The sequence below is a fragment of the Schistocerca gregaria genome, chromosome 9 (genome assembly GCF_023897955.1).
Source record: "Schistocerca gregaria isolate iqSchGreg1 chromosome 9, iqSchGreg1.2, whole genome shotgun sequence".
NCBI classification, from domain to species: Eukaryota; Metazoa; Arthropoda; class Insecta; order Orthoptera; family Acrididae; genus Schistocerca; species Schistocerca gregaria.
In genome coordinates this window covers 76,373,956-76,387,326 of record NC_064928.1, presented here as the reverse complement: position 1 = coordinate 76,387,326, position 13,371 = coordinate 76,373,956, and positions in this window count along the sequence as shown.

Sequence of the window (13,371 nt, the reverse complement as noted above, 5' to 3'; positions counted from 1 at the left end):
ACAGGAGAAAGATACTACAATTACGAAATAATCTGCATTTTGTAAATAATTTGGAAGATCATGACGTAAATGACAAACTTTGGAAGGTTAGACCTTTAATTGATGCTTTTAGAAATAAAGGTATTAGTTTACCCAGGTCTCAACACCTTTCTGTGGATGAACAGATGATTCCATGTAAGATGCGAACATATGTGCCTTCCAAACCTAATCCACTTGGCCTCAAAAATTTTATTTTAGCGTCATCAGATGGACTTGTCCTTGATTTTGCTATGTACACTGGCAAAGGAACAATTCCTGACAGCGATGAAAAAGAACATGGCCTGGGAGCGGGTATACTCACACTACTGGCTAGAACTATACCCAATGATTACAATCATGTAATTTACAGTGACAGATTTTTTACCAGTTCAAAATCTGTTCAGCTTTTACTAGACACGAATATATTTCAGACAGGAACTGTGATGGCCAGTAGAATAAAAGAAGTAGCTTCTAAGTTCGAGAGAGATCAAGGGCTGCAGCGGGGACAATGGGATGAGTACGTAAGGGAGGACCAGGAAATTTGTGGCCTCAAATGGAAGGACAATAAATCCGTCACTTTCTTATCCTCGTGCATAGGGAGCGAACAAGAGGGTACCTGCAAACGGCGGTGTAATACAGAAAAAGCAAAGGTTAGTGTCAAACAACCAGCCACCATCAAAAGCTATAATCGCAATATGGGTGGCATTGATCTTTGTGATATATACATGGCATACTATAGGTCAAACATCAGAACAAAAAAGTGGACTGTCAGAGTATTCAACCACTTCACTGATTTGGCCATAATTAATTAATGGATTATGTACAAAAGGTGTTGTCAAAAAGAAGGGATACCAAAACAAAAGTGGATGTCTCTCATAAACTTCAGAATTCACTTGTCCCACGACTTGGTAAAGTCTTCAAAAATTGTAGACTCACTGGAACGGTCGAAAGAAATTTCTCCGAGTGTGACACAGGAGCATGTCAGCAGTTCTGATGAAGATGAGCAGCATCAGCCCACAAAACGAAGACGAATTGTACCAAAGCCAATTAGAGAAAGCAAATGTGACAGGGTTGACCACCTTCCTGAATATATTGAGAGTAGGTTTGCCTCAAGGTATCGGCTATGAGGGTGCAAGTCACGTTCCCGCATAATGTGTAAAAAGTGCGAAGTTTATTTGTGCGTATTAAAAAACAATTGTTTTGCTAAATTCCATAAACATGAGAAGTAATGTGTTCATAAAATGTAATGTGTACATAAAAATGACAAGTAATGCGTACATTGGTAATAAAAATATGAAAATACTATGAGATCGGCATTTTTTTCTCTGTTTGGACCCAATGTACACACATGTGTACATTCAATTACTCAAACATTATATAAAATAAAATTTCAAAATTAGTTTTTTTTGTGTTACTTTGACATCAGATGCACCAAAAAAAGCAACTGAAACATTTTTCCATTCTTTGTTTATCTTCGGGACTTCTTAAGTTGGATGACAACTTTTTTGACTTAGATATTAACGAGTAACAATTGAACTTTCTGCACGTAGACTTGCGGTAATGGCATACTTTTATGTATTAATATTGTAGAAAATGAAGTTTGTCTATTTTACTATCATATTTATGCATCGTTAATTAAAGAAAATTTAAGTTTGAAGCTTGAATTAGATAACATCTCTCGTAAACTCAATGCGTAGAACTGTTGAACAATGTCTTATAAATGTACCTAAAAATGTGGAATATGAAAACTGACGTCTGAGTACGAAATTTTGGTTTCTCAAAAATACCATTAAAATCGCAATAAAATTCAAAAGTAAAAACCAATGAAATTCTGGGCTACAAAGACTGGGTGGTATAGACATGATTTTAAAGTTCGGGTGAAATCGACAGAGTAGAAGACAAGTCAAACTTTTGGTTTGAGTCTCCATGTAGGCAGGTGGTAGCGTGTTACTGACAAGGAAACCTCCCCATCGCACCCCTCCCCCCTCAGATTTAGTTATAAGTTGGCACAGAGGATAGGCCTTGAAAAACTGAACACGGATCAATCGAGAAAACAGGAAGAAGTTGTGTGGAACTATGAAAAAAAAAATAAGCAAATATACAAACTGAGTTATTCATATGCAAGACAGGAAACATGAAGGATGCTGTGAGCTCAGGAGCGCCGTGGTCCCGTGGTTAGCGTGAGCAGCTGCGGAACGAGAGGTCCTTGGTTCAAGTCTTCCCTCGAGTGAGAAGTTTACTATTTTTATTTCGCCAAGTTATGATCTGTCCGTACGTTCATTGACGTCTCTGTTCACTGTAATAAGTTTAGTGTCTGTGTTTTGGGACCGCACCGCAAAACCGTGCGATTAGTAGACGAAAGGGCGTGCCTTGTTATTGAAGTCGCGAGCTATATTTGCTGGATTCATATTGCCCACGGAATACGTCTCACGTATTTAATGCACTCTCGCCCAAAGTAGCGAACAGTCAACTGTCAGCCAGGGAGCCTCGTTACCAGGAATGCTCTCTCTTTCGTGCGCGGCAGTCGCCTGAAGTCGTGTGTTTCGATGTTTGTTTAGGTGTAGCGTCATCATACTACGGCGCGTTTACCTCGCATCGGACGGACAGATAATAATTGTCTGAAAATAAAAAATTAAACTTCTCACTCGAGGGAAGACTTGAACCAAGTACCTCTCATTCCGCAGCTGCTCACGCTAACCACGGGACCATCACGCTCCTGAGCTCACAGTATCCTTGATGTTGCCTATCTTGCACATGGACTACTCAGTGTGTATATTTTGCTTATTTTTTTCATAGTTCCACACAACTTCTTCCTGTTTTCTCGATTGATCTGTGTTCAGTTTTTCAAGGCCTATCCACTGTGCCTTCTTATAACTCAATCGGAGGTTCCCTTGTGAGTACAGTGACGCTGTGGCACCAGCGCCGCCTCGAACCCTGGCCGTCAGGACACGAGTACACTCGGCACTGTACTGCCTACGGTCAACTCCCTCCCCCGCGTCCGTACTGGGTGGCGGGTATCTAAACAGAGCCGCGATCCGCCACTGTAATCTGTGTCGCTGCTCGCCGGACGCCGAGATTTCATTTCCGGCGTGCAGAGTCGGCCAATTCACCGCGACGCCTGCCGCTATTCCTGGCCTACAGGTCCAGCACAGCGAGAACTTGCTCGTGTTGCAGCAGTGTGCGGCAGCGTCGTGCGTTCTCTGCACAAGGAGGCGCAGAAAATTCAGGGAGTCCACAAATCATCTTTACAACTTAGGAGACTTTAATACCATTAAAAATATACTACACTTAGTCTCATAAATTGAGGATAATTGCAGAATGTGGTGACATACAACGTGGCACTACACACAACTGGCGCTAATAGCATAGGTACATAGGGAAAACACACGACACAAATCTGTAAGTCCACGGTATTGGTGATAAGATGAGAAAATCGTCCCGAAACACATGTGCTACAAAACCCCACTGTTTCCAGCTCATGTACGCCGACATCAATATGGGATCTGATCACCATGCACACGTACACAGGCCGCACATACTCTAGATCAGGTGGTCGAGTAGTTGCTGGGGTATAGCCCCTCATTCTTGCACAGTGCCTGTCGGAGCTCCTAAAGTGTCGTAGGGGTTTGAAGACGTGCAGCGATACGTCGACCGAGAGCATCCCAGACGTGCTCGAAGGGGTTTAGGTCTGGAGAACAGGCAGGCCACTCCATTCGCCTGATATCTTCTGTTTCACGGTACTCCTCCACGATGATAGCTCGGTAGGGGACTGCGTTTCCATCCATCAGGAGGAAGGTGCGACCCACTGCACCCCTGAAAAGGCGGTGCAAAATGACGTCCCGATACATCTGACCTGTTACAGATCCTCTGTCAAAGACATGCAGGGGTGTACGTGCACCAATCATAATCCCATCCTGCACCATCAAACCACGACCTCCATACAGGTCTCTTTCAAAGACATTAAGGGGATGGTATCTGGTTCCTCGTTCACTCCCGATGAAAACCCGGAGAGAATCACTGTTCAGGCTATACCTGGACTCGTCCGTGAACATAACCTGGAACTCCTGTTCCAATGAGCATGTACTGTGTTCTTGACACGATGCTTTACGGGCTCTACTGTGACCAAGGATCAGCGGAATGCACCTTGCAGGTCTCCTGGCAAATAAACCATGTCTGTTCAGTTGTCTGTAGACTGTGTGCCTGGAGACAGCTCTTCCAGTGGTTGCGTTTAAAGTCCCGAGCAAGGAAGCCTGTGATACTCCGTGGCCGTCTGCGGGCATTGACGGTGAGATATCGGTCTTCTCGTGGTGTTGTACACTGTGGACGTCCCGTACTGTAACGCCTGGACACGTTTCCTGTCTGATGGAATCGTTACCGTAATCGCGAGATCACAATTTATGCCACACGGAGAGTCCGTGCTACAAGCTGCTGTGTTTGACCAGCCTCCACTCGCCCTAGTATTCTAACCCTCATAGCATCATCAACATGTGTTCTCTGAGCCATTTTCAACACACAGTCACCATTATCACATCTGAAAACGCCTGCACACTTACTCGCTGCACCGTACTCTGACATGCACCAACACACCTCTGCGAATGTGGACCGCTGCCAGCGCCACCGTGCGACGACCGCAGGGCAAATCCACCGCATGGTCATACCCCGAGGTGATTTAAACCCGCAAACCGCCCACCAGAGCGTTGTTTCACCGTGTATCAGCTTTATCCTGAATTTATATCAGTGTACATATAAACGAATGGTTTTAAACATGTGATAAAGTTTGTTTATTGATTCAGCCACATCAATGTGTGCACCCTTAGTGGCACGGATAACGCATAGTCGGAATTCTATTTCTCTCCACGTCCGATTCAAGATTTCCACGGCGACATGTTCAAACGCATCGCGAATACGTGCCTTCAAATCCTGTAGGTCTCTAACCTTCATGCGGTATGCTGGATCCTTTGCTAAATCACACAGTGGTATGAGGACAGGGGACCGTGGCGGCCGTCGATTTGGACCATCCCATCCAATCCACCTATTCGGAAATTTTTCATCTACAAACTGACGGACATTTAGGGACGCCTAGGGTGGTGCCACATCCTGCTGCAGTATGACATCAGGCTGCAGGTGTTCCAATTGTGGTACACCACAGGTAAACACCATCGTTGACGGCAGACTCGATCAAAAACAATCACCAGAGATGCAGTTGTGCATCAGTCTGCACCAAACATTGATCTTGGGACTGTCTCTTTCCATTTCAAGTGCAATGTGAGGCTGCTGTGAACACCATATACGAACGATACGATGGTTCTTTTTGCCGGATGCATTAAACGTTGCCCCATGGGAGAAACAAATATTTTCCAAAATCTTATTGTTTAGCATCAGTCTTTCCTAGCATATCCACTGCAAACTATTTGCGCTGAAGTTTGTTCGTAGCCTTTAATTTCTAAACAGCTGCACCATTTAGGGATATAGCCGTAATCTCTTACGCAAGACGCTGTGCACTGTTTTCGCCTCATTTCCAACTCTCTGGCCGCCGTACGCAGTGATTTTCTCGGACTCCTTGCAAACGCCTGCCCTTCCTTCGTCACGTTCGTGTCTGAAACAGGAGGCCGAACCGCACCCTCTCAAACGGCTCCTAGGACGATGGGACTTAGCTTCTGAGGTCATCAGTCCCCTAGAACTTAGAACTACTTAAACGTAACTAACCTAAGGGCACCACACACATCCATGGCCGAGGCAGGATTCGAACCTGCGACCGTAGCAGCAGCGCAGTTCCGGACTGAAGTGCCTAGAACCTCTTGGCCTCTGCAGCCGTCTCGCCACCTCTTCATAAGTGACGTAAGCCAAACACAAATACACTCCTGGAAATGGAAAAAAGAACACATTGACACCGGTGTGTCAGACCCACTATACTTGCTCCGGACACTGTGAGAGGGCTGTACAAGCAATGATCACACGCACGGCACAGCCGACACACCAGGAACCGCGGTGTTGGCCGTCGAATGGCGCTAGCTGCGCAGCATTGGTGCACCGCCGCCGTCAGTGTCAGCCAGTTTGCCGTGGCATACGGAGCTCCATCGCAGTCTTTAACACCACTGGTAGCATGCCGCGACAGCGTGGACGTGAACCGTATGTGCAGTTGACGGACTTTGAGCGAGGGCGTATAGTGGGCATGCGGGAGGCCGGGTGGACGTACCGCCGAATTGCTCAACACTTGGGGCGCGAGATCTCCACAGTACATCGATGTTGTCGCCAGTGGTCGGCGGAGGGTGCACGTGCCCGTCGACCTGGAACCGGACCGCAGCGACGCACGGATGCACGCCAAGACCGCAGGATCCTACGCAGTGCCGTAGGGGACCGCACCGCCACTTCCCAGCAAATTAGGGACACTGTTGCTCCTGGGGTATCGGCGAGGACCATTCGCAACCGTCTCCATGAAGCTGGGCTACGATCCCGCACACCGTTAGGCCGTCTTCCGTTCACGCCCCAACATCGTGCAGCCCGCCACCAGTGGTGTCGCGACAGGCGTGAATGGAGGGACGAATGGAGACGTGTCGTCTTCAGCGATGAGAGTCGCTTCTGCCTTGGTGCCAATGATGGTCGTATGCGAGTTTGGCGCCGTGCAGGTGAGCGCCACAATCAGGACTGCATACGACCGAGGCACACAGGGCCAACACCCGGCATCATGGTGTGGGGAGAGATCTCCTACACTGGCCGTACACCTCTGGTGATCGTCGAGGGGACACTGAATAGTGCACGGTACATCCAAACCGTCATCGAACCCATCGTTCTACCATTCCTAGACCGGCAAGGGAACTTGCTGTTCCAACAGGACAATGCACGTCCGCATGTATCCCGTGCAACCCAACGTGCTCTAGAAGGTGTAAGTCAACTACCCTGGCCAGCAAGATCACCGGATCTGTCCCCCATTGAGCATGTTTGGGACTGGATGAAGCGTCGTCTCACGCGGTTTGCACGTCCAGCACGAACGCTGGTCCAACTGAGGCGCCAGGTGGAAATGGCATGGCAAGCCGTTCCACAGGACTACATCCAGCATCTCTACGATCGTCTCCACGGGAGAATAGCAGCCTGCATTGCTCCGAAAGGTGGATCTACACTGTACTAGTGCCGACATTGTGCATGCTCTTTTGCCTGTGTCTATGTGCCTGTGGTCCTGTCAGTGTGATCATGTGATGTATCTGACCCCAGGAATGTGTCAATAAAGTTTCCCCTTCCTGGGACAATGAATTCACGGTGTTCTTATTTCAATTTCCAGGAGTGTAGTTGGTCTGGTTGCCTCACCTATCGTATTAGAAAGTCTCGTTTCAGTTATGTATCGGACGCCATCTGTATGAACCACATATTGAATTTTCTCCTGTGGCGTCCATATTTTATCAGGTTTTCAAGTTCAATTTTTCCGCAAAATTACGTCACATGCAAAGTGAAAAAGATTCCTTATTAAATGTTGGTGATCGTTTTCTAATATCTGTTATTGTTGTTGTTGTCTTCAGTCCTGAGACTGGTTTGATGCAGCTCTCCATGCTACTCTATCCTGTGCAAACTTCTTCATCTCCTAGTACCTACTGCAACCAACATCCTTCTGAATCTCCTCATTGTATTCATCTCTTGGTCTCCCTCTACGATTTTTACCCTCCACGCTGCCCTCCAGTACTAAATTGGTGATCCCTTGATGCCTCAACGCATATCCTACCAACCAATCCGTTCTTCTAGTCAAGTTGTGCCACGAACTTCTCTTCTCCCCAATCCTATTCAATACTTCCTTGAAAGGGTACAGTACCGCCCGACATTGAAAATAGGTACAATAGTCTTCGTTATTCTTGTCAGAACAACATATTTTTTCTAATAATAACTCAATTTCAATCAATACAGTGAAGCTGGATACCAGTGTGGGAAAGAATGACAATTTATTTATTTAACTGATCACGTGTGTACTCCCACAAAAAAGTCCCTACATCCAGTTTGGTGAGATCTGTGAAATGAATGAATGTATGGTCGTCTGCTAACCGCAGATAGTGAATATGCATATATGATCATATTTGAGACGGTCCTTTGGCCACCTTTGGTGGAACCAAAGAGATGAAATTTACCGGATCTTTGAGCGCCTGAAATGTGGCTGACCAATGGGTAGCATGGTCTCCCCCCACCTCGACGGAGGTGCGGGATGACCTGAAGAACGGCCATGTTTCAGCACTCTGCCGCTGGATCTAGTGTTGGTATGACCTGTCTTAGGTGTCCTCCGTAAAAACAAAAGAGTGGAGTCATGGTATGCATGTGAAATACTTAAGAATGGTTTGGAATAATAATTTCTCTATTTCAGGAACTTTTGTGGGGAGAATTAAATGTTAGGCAGATAATATTAAGGGGATGGTAGTAATCTTCGGAGGTGACCAACGGTCACAATGAAACCGCGTGTAGCAATAAGTTGAAATACTTCCGAGTTAAGCTGAATTACTAGCGTGTGTACCATAAGTTGGAAATATTTAAGAAATGGCGTGTGCAAGACTTGAAATTAGAGACGAGTACTTCCACGTGGTGAGTACTGTGTGACTCTCAATCTGTGCATGAGACAAAGGATAAAGAGAAGTACTCGTCCATGGTATCAGTTGAGGACTCGCGTGTGTGATGAATATGTTCTTAATATTACTTTGCGTGTCATGTTTCCGTGTGACGCTTGATTCAAACTATAATACTCTGAGAGAGAAGCAAGGTGGGTCAGCCGTCTATCCAGCAACCCCACTTGGCTTGCATTGCACAGGAAGACGTGCATATGTCCTCCAGAGTTCACAGTAGGAAAGAAAAATTACGAAGTGGGGCAGTGTCGTGTGAAACTGGGGTAAATACTAATTGAAGTGGGAAAGCTGAAAGTGATGTGATTATAATGTTGTGACTATTCCTTGTGTTGTATTCCATGTTGCAGTGTGGTGTATGCCATGTAATTTAAGTATGCGTGGTTTGCATGGGAGAGTAGCAAGGTAGTTTCAGAGGTAGTGGGTTATGCATGTTCATTTTTGTACCGCTCGTTCTGGAGGAAAGTTTCGTGATGATGGTTGTGAGAGTCGAAGTGTGAGATATAATAAAAGATTCACCATACTATTCAGAAAGTGCACTTTAGCGTTAAATAATTACGAGACCATAAGATAGAGAATCACCATGTAAAGCCATGCCCACAGGGCGGAATTTCTAATGTGTTATTGTTGTAGGTTATCGAATTTGTGTGTTTAGGTTATAGAATTTATCGGAATAAATTAGTGAAAAGAAAAAGATTTGTGGCCTTTTCCTTCGAATAGTACGTTGTCACGATACGCAGAATTTATAATGCGTGCGCCATTCATATTCAGTGCAATGGCCACGTGTTGATCAAAGCCGTCAAATAAGAAAGAAAATGTGGTATTGCCAGTGCGTAGTGAACAGTCAGAGTTGTGTAAATTACTAACAGTCAGATGTGTGTTATCCGTTGCGTAATATTCATACAGGAGAATAATTTGTAACTTAATTGTGAGTACTAGAGCTGATGTTACTCGATAAATAAGAATGAATCCATTCTCTTGGCAGACCACTCACCTTGCAGGTCTGACTGCTTGATGCCACAGTATGAGCGAGGCATGTGGGTGCCTCTCATCCTCATTAGTTATGTGATCAACCCATCTAATCTTCAGCATTCTTCTGTAGCACCACATTTCGAAAGCTTCTACTCTCTTCTTGTCCAAACTATTTATCGTCCATGTTTCAATTCCATACATGACAACACTCCATACAAATACTTTCAGAAATGACTTCCTGACACTTAAATCTATACTCGATGTTAACAAATTTCTCTTCTTCAGACACGCTTTTCTACATGTTATATCCTCTCTACTTCGACCATCATCAGTTATTTTGCTCCACAAATAGCAAAACTCCTTTACTACTTTAAGTGTCTCATTCCCTCAGCATCACCCGACTTAATTCGATTACATTCCATTATCCTCGTTCTGCCTTTGTTGATGTTCATCTTATACCCTCCTATCAAGACACTATCCATTCGATACAACTGCTCTTCCAAGTCCTTTGCTGTCTCTAACGGAATTATAACGTCATCGGCGAACCTCAAAGTTTTTATTTCTTCTCCATGGATTTTAATACCTACTCCGAATTTTTGTTTCGTTTCCTTCACTGCTTGCTCAATATACAGATTGAATAGCGTCGGGGAGAGGCTACAGCCCTGTCTCACTCCCTTCCCAACCACTGCTTCCCTTTCATGTCCCTCGGCTCTTATAACTGCCATCTGGTTTCTGTACAAATTGTAAATCGTCTTTCGCTCCCTGTATTTTACCCCTGCTATCTTCAGAATTTGAAAGAGCGTATTCCAGTCAACATTATCAAAAGCTTTCTCTAAGTCTACAAATGCTAGAAACGTAGGTTTGCCTTTCCTTAATCTGTCTCGTAAAATAAGTCGTAGGGTCAGTATTGCCTCACGTGTTCCATCATTTCTACGGAATCCAAACTGATCTTCCCCGAGGTCGGCTTCTACTAGTTTTTCCATTCGTCTGTAAAGAATGCGCGTTAGTATATTTAGTATAGGTGTAAAGTTACCAATGTCTCAGGTTGTAAATATAATTTATGGACACGCTGTATATAGTGTATTTCGAGGAAATTGTAACGAGGCAAGCCCCAAAACTAGAGCAATTTAAAAGTGCCTGCACAGATGACGACGCCTCTGTGTCACGCAGACAGCTCTCTTACAACAGAATTTTATTGTCACTTTTCTATTTTTTATTACTTTATCTCTAATGTCTTGGTGACACAATATTGTTGCAGAAGGAATTACATGGTGACACAATATTATTGTAGAAGGAATTACATGGGGCTGGCCGTTGTGGGCGAGTAGTTCTAGGCGCTTCAGTCCGGAACCGCGCTGCTGCTACGGTCGCAGGTTCGAATCCTGCTTCGGGCATGGATGTGTGTGATGTCCTTAGGTTGGTTAAGTAGTTCTAAGTCTAGGAGACTGATGACTTCAGATGTTAATCTCCATAGTGCTCAGAGCCATTTTCCCATTTTTTAATTACATGGTAGAGCTCAAAACACGAATGAGAATTTCAACGACTGTATATGAAAGTGGATATCAAAACATGGTCTGCTAAGTCTTAATACTTTGAAAGTAAGTGTGCACGATGCTCTGCTATGATCTGTGATGGTGCAGCGTCAAGATCATAGATCTGACGGGAGTTCCTGGTGGACTAAATATCCAAAGAACTGGACTCTCTTCGTGGCAGAGAATTTAGTGTTGGAAGCCACCGGAGAACCTGGAATAAGAGGAAGTCTGGAGAAGGAAGCGGAGGGAGAACAAACTAGAAACAAGATAAATATCGACCCGGAATGCATTAGTCAGCATAGGTGGATAAGCACTCTTTAACTTGAATTGCCCTGAAGATCATTTTCTGATGTTCTGGTACACACTGGTTAAAAACTATTTAAGACAGTTGGCTGAAATTATGTATACTGACTCAAAACTTACTTAACTAAAAGGTAGACTGTTTTTTTCATTGCTAATATTTGAAAATTAAGAATTTTTGAAGGGAAAACTATAAGCAAATTCCTGATATATTTGATAACCATTATTAAAAAAGTTTTTGAATGTCATTTATGTCACCATTATCTTTTAAAAGTCCACTTAGAGAACAATAGCAGAAGGAACTTTCAGAAAAAAATCAACTTTCTTCTTTGTCTTTATTTCGAGATATGTGCAGCTATGGTGTACATAAATAACTAATAATTTATTTCACTTGCAACACAAAATACAGTTCAGAAGAAAATGAGAGACCAGTAGCTGTGGCTCATACATAAATCCTTCCCAAGTGATATGTTAAAAGATGTTAAGCATTATATGGGCTTACAACTCTTGTTCTTTGAGCTACACTGTTTAGGAAACTGACAAATTTTTCAAGATTTCTCCTTGTGTTCACGAGTAAGAGCCCTTAACGCACTCCTTACATTTCTTTTATTCCACCCACAATGAACACTGCTACGTCAGTTGAGCATACATAAAATTACATGAAAATTGTGTCGGCACTGGGCATCACACACCTGCGCAAATCTGAAAGGTCGCACTGTAGCACAATGCATACAGGGTGAAAAGTATTTAAACCGACAAACTCTGGGAGGTTCTAGGGGACGTCAAAACAAATATTTTTCCCTAATATCATTTTTTCCTATGAGGAGTATTTAAACCGATAGAGGAAGATTTCCATTTCTTTATGACCAAGAGACAACACATTGACACAACACAATTTCAATTACAGTAAATTTTTAAAAATGCCTCCATTGAGACGTAAACAAAGTTTACACCGTCGGATCATGTTCTGTCTGACATGGGCAAAAACCCCAGGAGTATCCTGAATTGCTCCTGCTGCTGCTGCTACTATCCGGGCAACCAGATCTTCTTCTGATGCAACAGGAGTTGGGTAAACAAGGTTGCGTACCTCTCCCTACACAGAACAGTCCAGAGGGGACATATCTGTGGATCGAGCAGGCCATGGTACAGGACCACCTCTGCCAATCCACGTGTCTGGGAACCGTCGGTCCAGGAATCGACGCAGATGACGACTAAAATGTGCCGGCGCCCCGTCATGTTGGAACCACATGCGTTGTCTTGTAGGGAGCGGGACGTCTTCCAGCGATTCTGGCAATGCCCTAGCGAGAGAGTTGTAATAGTGTCTGCCATTTAATGGACTAGATGGCAGATGCGACCCAATTAAACAATCCCCAGCAACACCGACCCACACATTAACGAAGAACCGCACTTGATGAGCGCTAGTAACTGTGGCATGTGGGTTATCCCCACTCCAAACATGCGAATTGTGCATGTTGAAGACTCCATCACGCCCGAACGTTGCTTCTTCGGTAAACAACACAGAGGATGGAAATGTAGGATGCATTTCATACTGTTCCAGATACCACTGCGAAAACTATGCTCTGGGTGGATAATCAACTGCTTCAAGCTTGTGGACACCCTCTAAGTGAAACGGACGTAACAATTGCTCTCGAAGGACTGTTCCTACATTCATCTGATTCGTCCCCGTGTTACGTGCAATTGCACGAGTGCTGATTGAAGGGTCCCGCTCCATATGCTGCAAGACAGCTTCCTCAAATTGCAGCGTTCTTACCGTGCGACGGCGTCCATGTCCAGGTCATCTGCTAAATGACCCGGTCTCAGGCATACGTTGGTACACAGCAGCAAAGGTCGTATGATGCGGGACACGGCGATTAGGATATTGTTGTTGATAAACCCGCTGTGCAGCTCGTCCGTTGTGGTGCGCTACGTAGTACGCACCAACCATATCAATGTACTCACTC